The sequence below is a fragment of the Camelina sativa genome, chromosome 11 (assembly GCF_030686135.1).
Source record: "Camelina sativa cultivar CO46 ecotype springtype chromosome 11, ASM3068613v1".
NCBI lineage: Eukaryota > Viridiplantae > Streptophyta > Magnoliopsida > Brassicales > Brassicaceae > Camelina > Camelina sativa.
This window is the reverse complement of record NC_141890.1, coordinates 17,987,140-18,003,314: the sequence shown is the minus strand read 5'-3', so window position 1 is coordinate 18,003,314 and position 16,175 is coordinate 17,987,140. Positions and strand designations below refer to the sequence as shown.

The following is a 16,175-nucleotide window of genomic DNA, read 5'->3' as shown; positions in this document are numbered from 1 at the left end:
GTAAAAATCATATAAACCGCTTTTTTTCACTAATCAAGAAAAACATTAACAATTTGTGATTTTTATAAAAATGTAAAAAAAGAAATCACGGATTTTGATGCTGGATAATGTGGTGAATCACACTCTCATCTGATTTCAACTTCTTACCCAGCGGTTTTGTCCAATTACGCAATATCCAATGTGTAACTTTTTTTTTTGAAATTTTCATTTTTTTTATCTATCACATATGCATATATATAATATACTTATCTCTCCTCTCCTCTTTCATCTCATGTACTTCTCTTTTTTTCTTGATAAATTTCTTGGATAAAACTTTTTTAAAATATTTCTTCTCAGATAAAAGATATTGATTTATTAGTACAAAACAAATTATAATATATAATTATACTAGTTAATAGTAAAATAATATGAAATCTGTATCGCAAATTATTTTTCCTCAATCAAACAATTTAATGTTTGAGATAGTGAATGTCAAAGTCTAACACAAGCAATGCAACATTATTGGACACAATTCTTATGACATATGTTTTTGGAAGGAGACTGCCAAAACTCACTCATTTGATAAACCAAAAAGCTATCATCAAGTTTGAGGATTTCAACTGGATGTGGGAGATTCGTTATTGGATTTGAGGACACAAAGTTTGTTTGGGTCAACAGACAAAAAAAAATGAAGTAAACAATCAAATATTTGATTAAGATTTACTGTCTAAATAATAATAAATCTCCTATGCTAGAGAATCCATTTATATATTATGGGAGATCCATTAAAATCATTTTCAAGAGATGATATGATCGATGTTAATTTATTTACTTACTATGATCTTGAAATAATGAAATGTAGGTGAAATCAAGTGTTTGATGTAAATGACCAATATGTTTATATATAGAAAAGAAGAATCTACACACAATCTAAAACTCCATTGCATATATCCATCATAAAATATGTTTAAAGTGGGTGGCATGGTGTTAATCTTTTGTTGTTTCTTAGGGGTTAAATCTATATATATAAAGTTAACTTTTTTCTCTTCTCCTATCTCTACAAATAGCATCCACCTAAGCAATATTATATATATATATTTAATTAAAAATAATATTTTAAATATTTATTCATTGCATATTTATTACTTATAATTAATAATAGTAAAAAAATGAATTAATTAAATTTTAAAATAGTAAAAACTAATATAATTTTTTAGTAAATAATAAAAATAATAACTATATAAAAATGAATTAAGTAAAATAAATGAATATTTTCAAATAGTAAAAATAATACTATGAATTTACTTGAGTAATAATGTTATAGTCCAAATTTTAACCAAAAATGATCATATTCCAAAATTTAGATGGGTTAATGAGTTTTATAATAGAAGTAAGATTTTAATGCATGGTGGAGTAAATAAACAATTTCTGTAATTGTATTTATAAAATTTTTAATATAAAAATAAATTTGAAGTGAAACATTAGTTTCTAAGAAACATATACTACAAAGACTTATTATGAAATTTCACTTAAGAAAAATAAAGATTAATTACTCAACTCAACTAAAAAGTTTTGATCTAAAACGAATATATTGTAAAGGTCACATTTTTTTAGGAAAAACTATGAAAAAGAATCTTGAAAAAATAATCCATCTAAAAAAACAAAATTATGGTCACAAAATATTATAAAAATGGATATGTAAGCCGCTACAAAAAGTGACATGTGATTTGTATAACTTATTATATTAAGTATGGTTTCAAAAGTTAGTAACTCATAAGATCGTGACACGTGTCAATTTTTCAAAAGTTAGTAACTTATAAGATCATGACACATGTCAATTTAACACAAACTTCTAATTCTAAAAGAAAAATAAATCGTAAAATTAAAAAATCATTAATCATAAAACAAATGATAAAGATAATTTTACAATAAAAATAAACGTCGTTGTAGGCCTAACCCTAAGAGAAAAAGGATATGTAGTCTCTCCTATCTTTGTCATATATATATAGAGAGAGAGCGGTTATTCCAATGTATCAAACTCAATTAGAATTTTAAAACATGAGCACTATAGATGGAAACCGAAACTTTGAACAGAATGAAAAATCAGTCAATAAAAGGAACATAACTGTTATGAATAATGTTCAGATTGTTATGATGGAGAAGACGCTTATAGCTAAAACTAGCAGCATGAGTCAACAAACTAAATCAATGGGTAAGTATAAAACTCATATTCAGCTTCACTTACATATTTTCAAATCATTGACAATATTATTTTACAAAATATAGGGATCCCAGCTTACCACTATACAACTAAGAAATTGGTAACAAATTCAATTTTCTTCTTTTTAAAAAATTTTTGCAAAACAATTTCATCTAACAAAAACAGATATTACAGGATTTATAACAAAAGATCAAAAGAGGTTAGAACTAGCAAACATTCAAACCCATCAAAATTTAACCACAAATATTTTGGAAGGGAATCTTACATAAAAAAGGAAAATTGAAAATATTTTTGATGCCAATCCATCTACTAGAGGATGTATTGATAACATTCAAGATAATCATGCTCTAAACCAAAAACGAAGATGTCTCCGGGATAAAACGGCAAACAAGCAAGGTAATAATTCTATTCGATATTATGTCATTCAATATCCTTTACTATAATAAGTATACCACGAGAAATTTCAATTTCAAAATTACAAGGGATTTGTTAAGTTACAAGATCACACAATTGATTTATATGGCATGTATCGTAATTTTTAAATTTAAAATTATATGAGTCATATAAGTATGTTTAATATTATTATACAGATGCAATCATATATTAAACATATGGGCAAAACTGATGTTCGTACTACTACTATACCCAATTTAAGAAAGGTCACTCTGACTCTATTACTAAAAGAGTAAGTTCGATGCATATATCATTATTATTTTATGTAACTATATATTTTATGAATTTTAATTAAGTTCAGGAGTTAATATTAATTTTTCTTACATGATTAAGTGAAAACGAAATACCTGCAACATTATGGAACAGAACTCCTGGAAGACAAATATCGTGGAGTGGAAAATAATAATATCATACTCATCATGACGAGCATCTTGGTCAAGATATATCAAGGTGAAATATATTTGTCAGCATCCTCAAGCACTAAATTTTACTTGAATCATTATTCTGATTCGGTTGATGCGTTTCGAAAGAGGTATTCTCTCAAATCTTCAATTATATTATATTTATTTAATATATTTAATTCATGTTATAAACTAACTTTTCCATGTAACTTTAATAGTTTGAGGTATGATGGTGAATGTTTGGTTAATTTGGGTGGCATAACTAAACAAAATATACGTCTAGAAGACCAATCATTTAATGATATTTGAGAATATATCTCATCAGATGACCGTAAGGTAAAAATATTATTCTTTTTTACTTTATAAAGACCATATACTATTGAACAATGAATAAAATTATTAATGACATATATTTACAATATTATTATAATTGCAGGAAAAGAAGTTCGTCATCAAAGCAACTATAACTGAAATAGTGTTGCAAAAAAGTTGGTACTACATATCATGTTCGAGTTCCTCTAAAAAGGTGAAAAAATCAGCAACCTCTCTTATATGCACAAACAAAAAATGTGGTAAATCACCTGTTGGAGTGCTAAGGTATATTATTAGTATATTATTATCAAATTTTCTCTAATTTTAATTATTTTAATATTTAAAATAATAAATAATTTATTATATTTTCAGATTTAGAATTGAAGTAATAGTGGATGATGGAGATGCTTCAGCAAATTTTATTATATTTGATAAAGATGCAGAAAAAATCACCGGAACAACTGCAAAAATCGTAAGAGTTATAAATTATTTAAACTAGTTAACTGTATGGATAAAAATATTATGATTTGAAATTAAATTAACTGTTGTTTAATTATTCACACAGATAAAAATTGATTTGGGCGAACAAGAGTTAGAAAACGTTCTCACATGTGTACATTCAATTGTTTGAAATACTTATTTATTCGAGATTCAAGTTAAAAAGTATGATTTTGATGCATCTTATCAAACTTTTACAGTCTTGGAGATTATAGAAAAAAAAAGGTAAATATATATATCATATATTATGAGAGTTAGAAGACGTTTTCACATGTGTACATTTGATTGTTGGAAATACTTATTTATTCGAGATTCAAGTTAAAAAGTATGATTTTGATGCATCTTATCAAACTTTTACAGTCTTGGAGATTATAGACAAAAAAGGTAAATATATATATATATATATATATCATATATTTTGATGTTTTATGTTTGCTAAATACAATATATTATTTCACTTAACATATTAATGGTTTATCTTTATGTTTTTAGACAAATTCGGATAATGTCAATTGTGGAACCAAACGCGAAAAACGTGACGAACGATCAAGAACCAATTGATGATCAACGGAAGAAACCAAGAATTGAAGACTGAATTAAAATTTTAATTTTAAAGTGTATGCATAAAATAGGTTTTGCTTCTCTTATTTTAATTTGGTTTTAACTCACTTAGGATACGTTTTATTTTTATTATACCAAATAAACATAAGTGATACAAACTTTTTGATTTCGAGAATTTTTGGTAAATAATTAATTAAATAACATATTATTCAATATTGATCTCAAAAGTTAGCTAATATAATATTATTCTAATTTAAAGCAATAATAATGATACTAGGTAACAACCCGCACTATGTGCAGGATAAATCGATTAAAAAAAAATATTATAAGTAAAATTATTATCCCAAAACTAATATATACTTGTGTCAAACATAATATGTAACTAAAGTTTTTTATTTATTTATTCAAAACTGCATTTTTCGTGTAAAATATATGTTTCATCCGTGAAATCTTTGAATGTGTAAGAGGTTTTATGGTAGAGAAAATATTGATAAAATGTTACTATTCATTGCAACATGTCTTTTGTGTGGTTTAAAAATTATTTTCATATCTTCTTATGTTTTATTTTGTAATCATAACGATTTTGCATGTTTCTTATGTAACCATAACAACATATACTAAATTACTCGGCAGTTTAATTATTTAATTTTATTATATGTTAGTAATAATCGGGTTCTAAACTAAATTTTCTGAAGATAATCTAATTTATTGATTTAATATTTTTGATTAGGCTATTTAAATATTTTGAGTTAGTTGGTTTGTTAATATTTTCTATAAATGACGGATTATTACCAAGAAAACCATTATGAAAAAATTAATAAAATTCCAAAATTAACGTATTCGTGTAAGAATATATTTCACCCGTGAAATATGTGAACGTGGTAAAGAATATATTTATAAAATGCTACAATTTATGGCACTATATATTGTGTGTTTTAAAAATCAAATTTATATTTATGGTTTATTGAGTAACTATAACAATTTTAAATATATTATGATAATTTCGGGTAATAAGTTTATTTATAATAATAAGGGTTATTGTCTCATTCTTTTTTACTATCACATAGATGAATATACAATTAGAACGTATATTCCTATTCGGTTATCAATATTTCCATTTTTAATGAATAATCACACTAAATATTGAGATTAATTAGTTTACATACTTAGATATATATTTATATAAATAATTACACATCATGATATCTCCTAATTTGTTGTCATTTTTATATTTATTTATGAATATATATAAATTTATATTTATTTGGAATTAAGTTTCTTTTAATGAGTTGGAGATAATTCAGGAGTAATATATATTTTTATAATTAATTATAATAACTATTGAAAGCTTGTTATTTAAACTATTATGGTAATAATACTAACATAAAAAATAACATTTCGTTTTTATATGATACTGTTAATAAGTTATATGTTCTTTATTTTTATTAACTTTATATTAATTGACATGTTTTTTTTTGGTAATGGATAGGGGACAAAGATCTCCTATTATTTATTTAAAGCAGAAAAAATTATAATCGTACATTGCGCAGGACCGAAGTCCCGGTCATATCCTCTAAAAGTACCGGATGACATATCTCCGGACATACATCAAGTAAAAGAAAACCAAGCGGTAAAGAAAACGCATAGTTCGCTAACCCATCAACAAGACGATTAGCTAACCATTAGCGGGCGGTTCACACTTAAACCCTCCAGAGAGTATAACCTTTTGTAGTATCTGAGTGCTAACTCCTCCAACTCATGCTTCTCAGATATCCAGCGATCCTCCTCGTCTTTCAACATCTCCACCTTATTATGCCGCCGCCGTACTACCGTGGTGGTATGAAAGAACGTGGTATTCCTATCCCCCAATGCTATCAGTTTCTCGCGAGACTTCTGAAACAATATTAATTGATATGTTTTTATAACATTTTTAGAATATTTTACTTATATTGATTTTTTAAAATCAGTATAACTTTGACTTGTATGTTTGTAATTAAATTTTAGTGAAATTTTGGCTTAAAATAAGGGAGATTCTCAAAAATAGCACCAAAATAAGTTTTTTTTCCAAACTTAGCACAACATCTCTAAAATTCCAAAAATAGCACCACTTAATTATTCAAAATTAAATCCTAAATTCAAAATACTAAACTCTATTCCTCAAAACTATATCCTAAATGTGAAATTGAGAACCCAAAACTAAGAAAAAAATTCTAAAAATTGATTTTAAATATTTTAATGTGTTTAAATAGTGCTATTTTTGGAAATTTATGGAATATGTGCTATAATTGTCCATAAAACTTGTTTTAGTGCTATTTTAGGGTATTTCTCATAAAATAATATGTAATTATTTAATTAGTTTTAATATGTGATATTTAAATTTGTGTGAGAAATGATGACACTTTTAATTACTATTCACTTAATTATTTTAAAAAATATATATAATGGCATATCAATTTAATTAAGTAGAAAATTTAAGGTTATTTTGCTAAAAGATGCACAGAGCTCTATGACGGCGACACATCAGCTTTTTCAAGAGTGTGCTTCTCTATTAATATATAGGAGATGTAAATATAAAACAAATATACATAAACTATGCACATAAACATTAGTAACATATCGAATATGTTTAAAACAAGCATACATAAACAATGAACACAACATTAAAAATATAAGAATGGATGACACCTAATAAACATATATACATATATTTATCTTCTACAATTATATGTAATATACTAATTAAAAACAAAACCAAACCTGTGCATCGCATGGATCCATCTCTAGTATCTCATAAAGCATATTATCAACTGGAGGTACAATTCTATAACATGATAAAAAAAAAATATATAAAACAAGCTTGAGATTTCATCAATTTTATCAAATGCTTTTAACCAAAAACATTGGCAGAAACAACATATTTAAAAGTACACCGTGTTTTTTTGAGAAGATAAATCTGAGGTTGCATCACAAAATTAATATCTGAACATATGAGGTTTTAGACAACTATGTAACTTGGATTAGTGAACGGATATTCATTGTCGAGTTTAGCCGTTTCACCATATAAGCATTCTTGACTTGGTCAAAAATTCTATTATTTCAGGTGATGCACTTGAAAAACCCCGTTGTAGCGACATAACACTAAAAATGTTCATGAAACTTTGTATATTTGCGTTTAATATAAAATATCGATATGTTTAAATGATCTATAATTAAGTCAACGATGATCGACATTCGATGTTAGAAATTTTAAAAAGATGTTTTCATGGGATATGAATATGGGATGAACTCTTATAAGAATTAAAGGTGAGAAAATTGTCAACAATATTGTTTATTCGTTCAGTGAAGTTCTTAAGTCATTTCTTGTTACCACGTGATATATTGTTGAGTTGCCAGGAAAACGTTATTACAACACTAGACAATATATGTTATATATAAAGTAGTAAAATAAATATGACATTTATGTAGATTTATCTTTTAAACTTTAAATGATTATATTTATATTCAATAATTCTTATTGATAAAAAATTTAAACTAAAATTCCGCGAAAATAGATATAACAAAGAAACAGTATCTTCAACAACGTATATGTTGTATATCACTTTGTAAAGTAAATTTAGTGTTTATATAGATTTATACTCAAAAGTTTGAATGAATATATTTGAGCTCAAGAGTTTATATTAATAGAAAATATTTTAAATTAAAATCTTGCGCGTGCGCGGGTACAAATTCTAGTATAATATATAAACATTTTAAATATGTGTTCAAGTTCAAGAATAGCTTTAAATCCTTTGACAAAAAAAAGAATAGCTTTAAATCTAACTAGCTTGGTAACTAATGTACTCCCTCTGTATCATAAATGATAATTTTCTAGTATTTTTTTTGTATCACAAAAAATGATTTTCTGTATATTTTTATCAATTAATGCTAAGAAATTGTAAATTTCAAGAACCATTAAATGAACATTTAAAATTTTGATGAAATACTATTGGTTAATAATTATAAAATATCTTATTATAAATAAATAATACACTTATTGCTAAACATTAAATGTTTTTCTTAATTCATGTAAACAATTGGACTGTAATCATTTATCTTTATGACAATGAAAACAATTGGACTGGAATTAGAAATATGAAGGTGCACAAGTTATACAAATTCATAAACCAAATAACTAAACAGGATATGCCATGCAAATGCAATGTTACCCACCCGCACCATGTGAACAACACCCACCAACATGCAATGAGTTTTGTAGAGAGAAAAGGTACAAATTAGGCGGGACTTGACAGTACGCCGGAGGCTCGTGCTGCTGCTATGTTACTCCCATCCCACCACCTCCTCCATACTAATTAGTTCATCCTTTTATGTGAAATGTCAATGATCAGAATAACAGTTAACAATCGATTTAACAAATAAATGGATTATATAATTTCTTACAACAGTTTTCTGAGTTTTTACTTGTTGATTTAGAACTGTTTCGTTAAATACTTTCGATCTTTTGATGGGTACTCTTAGTTTCGACATTGGCAACTCGATTTGCAATGTCAATGTATCTTATAGACTAGATCAGATTAACCCAATTGGTTGGTATATATATGTGTGTAGAATGAGTTTCCAAATTACGAGTGACAATAAGTGCAACCTTTTTTGGACTTATATCACAGAATCAGACAGTCATTTTATACACATTTCTCCCAAACAAAATAGTGGATTTTTTTGAATTATATGTTGCACCTATCGTAACCCGAAAACCAAGAGGGCTCAATAAGATTTGAAAACTCGGTTTCTTTTTTGTAAAGTGGCTCAAACTCATCTCTCCATTGCTGCTCACTTTCATTTGCCGATGGTTCCACGACTTGATCACATTTGGTAGGGCATTCATTGTGGATTTGAGATTGTGGGACAAGTTGGTTAAGAGTGTTGATTTCGTCTTCATGTTTCCTCTTCAGCTCGTCAATATGTTTATATGCTTCTGCAGCTTTGTGTTCTGCATCCATCGCTCGCTTCTGTTGATACCAGCCAAAGAGTTTACTTACTACAGAATCAATCAAAAATTTGGGGAATGAGATCTGAAATGCTTAGAAAATGTATCTGTGCAACTGTCAATCCTTCTTCAGCTTCTTTAAGCCGAACAAGTAACTCTCCAGCTGCTTGTACGGCTTCAGCTGTATCTCTTAGTTGTGTCTGGAGACTTTTGTTCTCATCCCTCAAGTATTGTCTCTCCTTCTCTCTTTCTACTTTTAAGGCCAAAATTTCTGCTGCAAGTGCATTTATGAATCTGGACTCTGCTTCTCTGACTCCGGCTTTTGCAGCTGCCTTTTTAACATCATCTATTCCTTCTTGAATCCGTATATGTCTTGCAAGCAATTGCATATGCTTCTCTTCTAGGTCTGCATATTGTTCCAGCATCTGTGCATGCCCTTGCATGGCCATCTGCATTGCTTCTTTCAACTCTCTCGCACATCTTTTCTCAATTTCAAGTTCATGTTTCTGCTTATTCATAAGCACCTTGGTGGCGTCAAGCTCTATTCTTAATTCCTCGGCGAGAGAAATCCATTTGGTCTCTGCCTCAGTCCAACGAGGTCTTTCCTGTTCTAATGTCTTCTCAAGACTCATGTCCTGTGATTCAGGGATAGCGTTCACTGGGGGAGCTTGGGTTGAAAGCTTAAGCAGGGAACACTTTTTGCGTGATGTAAGAGACGGGTCAATGTAACATTGTAGATGCATCTTTAAATCCTGAATCTCTTCCAACAACACTTCTCTTTCTCCCATATCACCGTAAAAGTTCCTGAAACTCTCAACCTCTTCTTGCGCTCTTTCCAACTCTATCCTAGTCTGCAGCACTTCAGGGTGATTCTGATACATGCCCTTTAGCAGCTGCAAATTATATTTCAGATAAAGCTTTTGGAATATAGTCAAATTACCTTCTAACAAACAAGAACCCAAAATTACCTTATGTTCATGCAAGAGAGCTGAAAATTCTTCATCTAGAAAATCCTCCTTAGATAATACACCATCCATTAGACTTTCCAGGCGAATAATCTTGTCTTCCCTTGTTTGTCCTATGATGGCATTGCACTCCCTCTCATGTTTGTATTGTTGTACATGTTACACGATTTGGACCAAGTTGTGTTCGAGGAGACAGTTATAAAGCTTCTCTTGTCATGTAGAGCATAAAACGATAAAAATTAGAAGAAACACAAGTATCACACTAGTCGGTTAAGTTGGGATATCTCAGAGGATTGTTTAGTGCAGAACTCTTCTAGAGCCATTTCCCTCCTGATAGATCCTGCTAGAACCTTTTCCTCTGCCTGTAAAGAGAAAACATCATCCCGTTAGAGGTACACAATATATGAATGTCGAAACAATAAAACCTCGAATAGGTAATCTATTTCAGATAAACGTTCACTGTTTTTACTTTGGGAACTTGGCTCTTGGGATTTTCTGTCACTTCCGAGTTTTCAACAGGTACTAACTGAAGATTTGGCATGTCACGCATTTGTTGGGCATCAAATTCTTCTCTGCATTTGCATTTACTACACAGAAATTCTTTTGTATTCTCGTCTGACATTGCATCAGCTTCGAGAAAGGTTTGCACACCCACATCAGTCGTACTAATAAAGGTTGAAGGCTTACTATTTGGAGCTTTGATGGAAAACCTGAAAGTCGATCGTCTTTGAGCTGTACTCTGGCAATATGCCTCAAGATGTTCGATTCTTTTGTGGAGGCTAGCTGTCTAATGCTCAGTCCGTACTGGAATAACTTTTCTCTTTTGTGTAGTTGACAAAGAACTAGAACAGTTAATTCTCTTTTTGGATGTAGACGAAGATGGGTCCACAGCTTCCGTAACTAGTTCGTCTCCTTCAGTATCCTTCTGAGATGCTATTGACATTTCTGATGTCTTCAAGCTTTTCCTGCTATTTCTAATAGTGGGAGACACACTTAGTGTGGGAGATTTTAATACAGGAGGCACGCCAAATGGTTCTATACAAAGACTAGGAGATGAAGAATTTACTAATCCATCAGCTATTAATACATTTGCAGACGCATCTTCTTGAACCAAGTGAGGGCATGATGGCATATCCTCCGTCTCTTTCAGTGAAGAACGAAGAGCATCCTTGACTGAAAGAAGCTGAATATCAGAGTCATGATCCACAGCTTGCAAGGGGGTCTTAATCTGATCTGCTGTGATGTCGATCTCTATGTCAGTTCTCACATTATCCACTGTCTCTGGTTCATAGTTCCCTGAATGGCAACAAGTATCCTCCATGGCAACATCTGTGTCCTCAGTAAGCCGCTTTTCTATGGATTTCCCATCAGACGAATGTATACTCTTTACGCTGTTCATTTCAGTATTGATCCCCTCGGAAGCGGGAGATGATTGCAAACCCACTTCAACACAAAGTCTTTCAACAACAGCAGCATCAATTTCCATCTCAATATCTCCATCATTATCTTCATGAGGTAAGGACCTTGGATAACCCAGACCAAAGCTTCTTAATAAATTCAAACTTCTACGTGCATTCCAAGCACTGGAATAAGCTACATTTGGGTTGGTTGGATTATTTTTATCATCCTTCATTCTTTGTAGTTCATCCTGCTCAATTTATCCATTTAAAGTTAAAAGTCATATTCACATTATATTTATATGTAAAAGTGAATAATATTCATATATGTTATGATGTAAAAGAATGCGTACCTTCAGCTGGCTTATCACTCCATGCAAGAAATTTACATCATCCTACATCACTTCATTGACAACAGCCTTATTCTGTATTGCCTTCGCACGCTGAGCAAATCTCAAGGTGCTGAAGGTTTCGCTCCTGCAACTGCAATTTTCATACATACTCAGTATTCCAGATGATGGAGAGAAAAGAATTCCTGAAGTGGAAATAAGGATTCTGCAGTACCTTTGTGAAGGAGAAATTGCACAAACCATTGCTAACTTTGCATTTCCACCAAGAGACTCTTGCAACAAAAATGTTAATCTTGAATCTCTATACGGTATATGCCTTGGCTTCCCTGTTTGAGAAATCGCTGCGAGGATGTTAATCAAGTCCCTGCACATAACAAATTTGTATGGTAAACATGTAGTTGAGAATTTCGGCTTCTGGAAAAACATCCAGAAACTGAAAGGAATGGGATTTGAAGACTTCAAACTTAAACTAATGATAAACTTCGGGGAACCCTTAAAGCACTTTAGTTAGACATCAGCAAAAGGTTGAAGGATATACAATAAATCCACTTTGATAAGACAATCAGTTTGCTCTTCCTACAGTGTTGCCCTTCCATGGAGAGATAGTTGTTACAATATTAAATATCACATAGCAGTGCTTACAAGACACAAGAACCTCATAAGCTACTACTATCACATTTCAAATTATTTTCCATTATCCACAAAGTGTCCGTTCTTTATAATCAAAAACTAGATTTCTGGTGCCCGCTGCAGTATCAAAAACTAGAAAACGCAAGAACAGCAGAAGCTACTACCATCATAAGACACAAGAACCTCATAAACTACAACCAAAACATTTCAAATTATTCTCCATTATCCCAAAGTTTCAGTTATTTATAATCAAAAACTAGATTTTTAGTGCCCGCTGCAGTATCAAAGACTAGAAGACACAGAGACAGCAGAAGCTAAGTGTCAGTTCTTTAGTGCATTCTGCAGTTTAAACAGGAAAGAAACGAAAATTCCATGCTAAATGAGTTCCAAAAATAACCAAAAAGATATATATATGGAGACTACTCTGAATCATACCCAAGCTGAAAGAGCGATCGATTGATATTTCCAGCTTCCTTCAGGCGTTCTCCTTCTGCGGCAGTTAATTTTTGTCGCTCAGAACCAGCCAGATCAACAAGTTTTATTCGGCTTGTCTTAAAGCTGCTTAGCCCATCTGCACTCTGTAAGAAGTACATTCAAGCAAAGTCAAACATCTGCTCCATCAGACCTATAGATTAGAAAAAGTTGATAGCATCTCAACTTCACAGATTCCTCTCAAAAAGCCAGTTATATGAACAATTTAATGTGTAAGAGTAGCCTACCTTGCAACGAGATTCAACAACACAAGTAAATACGCAATGTGATCTTGAACTCTCTACATTTACACTCGTTGCAGCAGTCCGTCGATTTCCCAAACCCTACACCGGTTTCAGACACAAGTATAACTATCAATAATACTTTTTTTAGTGAATACTTTATCTCGACCATCTGATATATTTTGCCAAATTAAGAATACTAAATTCTGTATAAAAATCTTCAAAAAGCTTTTTGTGATATTAATTTACGCAGCATCACTAACAGAACATTCACGTTAAAACCCATTAGCACTGTTCACTATAATTTATGGACATCTCTTCTTTCGAGACAAGTTTTCACATTGGTTCTTTAAAACTTCAGAGAATTACAAGGATATGATACCTGAAACTGGTGTTCTTGTGTACTTTTAGAAACATTGCAAGTCAAACTGGAATTAGTGTGCAGAGAGAAAACAAAAAGTATACAAACCTTGATCAGAAGCTTTGACACGTCTGTCAAGTTTTTCACGTATTCCTCAGTCAGATTTTCAACATAAACACCTGACTTGACATCTTCTCTAATCTGGTGACACATTAATGAAAAAAGATGAACATATTTTTGTTTCCTTAAGTAAATAAAACAAGCTGAATCTGAAAGTTCCTTTTACCATCAGTTTTTCTGGCTCGGATCTAGTAGGTCTGTTATTTGCTCGTTGTAAATCTGAAGCAGAAAAAGAAAACAACATTTATGTAGTAAACTCTTTAAAATGAAACATTCACACACCATCCAAACTAAAGTAATGCATCCAATCACTTAACCTCGAGTAATGAACAACGACACTGGTAATTGAGTTGCTTTTCAGCATGCTTGACTTGTTCCTGCAAACGAAAAGGAAAGAAAAGGAGTCTACTTCTGAATGTGCTAATTATTACACAAGTTCAAACCGAAAATTAAACAAAACCAGGGATCACCTCTTTGATTCGGGCAAACAAACGTTCAAAGACACGTGGGGTCAAACCTCTTTGGTCACCGCTGAGGTGCTCCTCCAGCAATCCATTCGCAGGACCCCACATGGTATATGTTTTCCCGCTACCAGTCTGATGGATACGATATCATGATCAATTGCCTTTACAACTTACAGTCAAATAATACAAGAAATGGAACTCTGCCTGAAAGGAAAACTTTAGAAAATCAAAATTACCTGTCCATAGGCAAATACAGAACTGTTAAATCCAGATAGACAATTTTCAACAAGAGAGGCTCCCACAAGCTGAAACATCTTTTCCTGAGAAAGAAGAAAATACAAAGTTAGAGATTCGTAAGCATACAATGACATTGCGTACTGAAACCAAGAATCTATCTTGCCTGTGTCGACTTTGGATCAGCAATTGAGTCGAATGTGAAAGTATTCCCACTAATTGTGAGGGAATCTTTGGAGATCTTTTGTACTATCATATCCCCTTCTTCACCTTTGGTTAGAGGCTTCATTCTGACTATAACCTGAAAGTTGAATCTCAATTTGATCACCTTATCTTCACCAATATAAATGTTGGGATATGCAATTCACACTTAGCTAAGTTGTATCCCGTTTCTCAGAGAAACAAAATCAAATTCACCAAGTTTTTCTAACCTTCTCCAATTAGAAACCTAACCCCAAATCTAGCAAGTACAAAATCTTCAATTGGGTGAAATTATAGATATACCTGATTAGGGATTTTGCCTCGAAATCGCCTAAGTATAACCAAAGGGTGACAAAATTACCTTGACACCGGAGTCTGAAAACCCAGTCTCCGCCGTAGCTTCTGCACTGAGTTTCCGTTTGAGAGGATTAGACGGCGACAGTCGAGGTGGCAAAGGACTCTTCAGTTTCATCGACCTATGGTCAGGTGTCGACGAGTTCTGATCGAGAGGAGGAGCATTTTCTTTGGCGGATTTTAATTTGCGTGGACGTGGAGGCTTCGATTTGGACATACTAGAGTTTTTTGGCGAGTGCGGTTCTCCGCCATCCCGTAAGATGGCGTTTCTTGGTAACATGGAGTGCTTCTTCATCTCTGCCGTGAAATCTACAATTAGAAACCCTAAGATTGACGAAGAAGGAAGAGAGAGAGAGAGAGAGAGAGAGAGAGACGTTAAGACTTAAGAGCGAGAATTTGAAAATTTCCTTTTTTACAGATCTTGCGAGTATTTAGACGCATCGTCTTCGTATCGCACATGTATTATTTAATTTATTTTATTTAAAAAAATGAATTAATGTGATCGATGAGTTTTTTGGCCATAGGATGAAATCCAACGGAGGGAGGGCACTAACTAAAGACTCACGTTTTTTTTGTTTTGGCATAACGAAAAGGTGAATCAGGTTCGGGTAAACAAGTTTAGAAAGAAAGATCAATTGAGTAATTTTAGAGTTTCGGTTTAGTTTCGGTTTAGGTATTATCGGGTTTGGGTTGGTTTGGGTTACAAATTTTAGAATCCGATTACTTACCCGAACTATTGAGTACCCAAAAAAATCCTTTAAAATTAGTTAACTTTAAATAATGTTAGCTAAATTTTAATATATTTATCAAATTTTTATAGAAATTTTAATTATTTAGGTATTTAGATATAAAACTAATTGATATGTCTAAAATTATAATAAAATTTTGGATAACTGAATTAAATCAGTGCTAAATATTATTAATATTGTAGCTATTTCTATATTTTGGGTTCTATGGATATGTGTTTGGGTAGCGGG

At 31.2% G+C, this 16,175-nt stretch overlaps 1 pseudogene; it reads right to left on the bottom strand.

Moving 5' to 3' along the window:
* Nucleotides 1–9,146: 9,146 nt before the first annotated feature.
* On the bottom strand, nucleotides 9,147–15,493 carry LOC104723811 (kinesin-like protein KIN-12A; annotated as a pseudogene).
* Nucleotides 15,494–16,175: the final 682 nt, after the last annotated feature.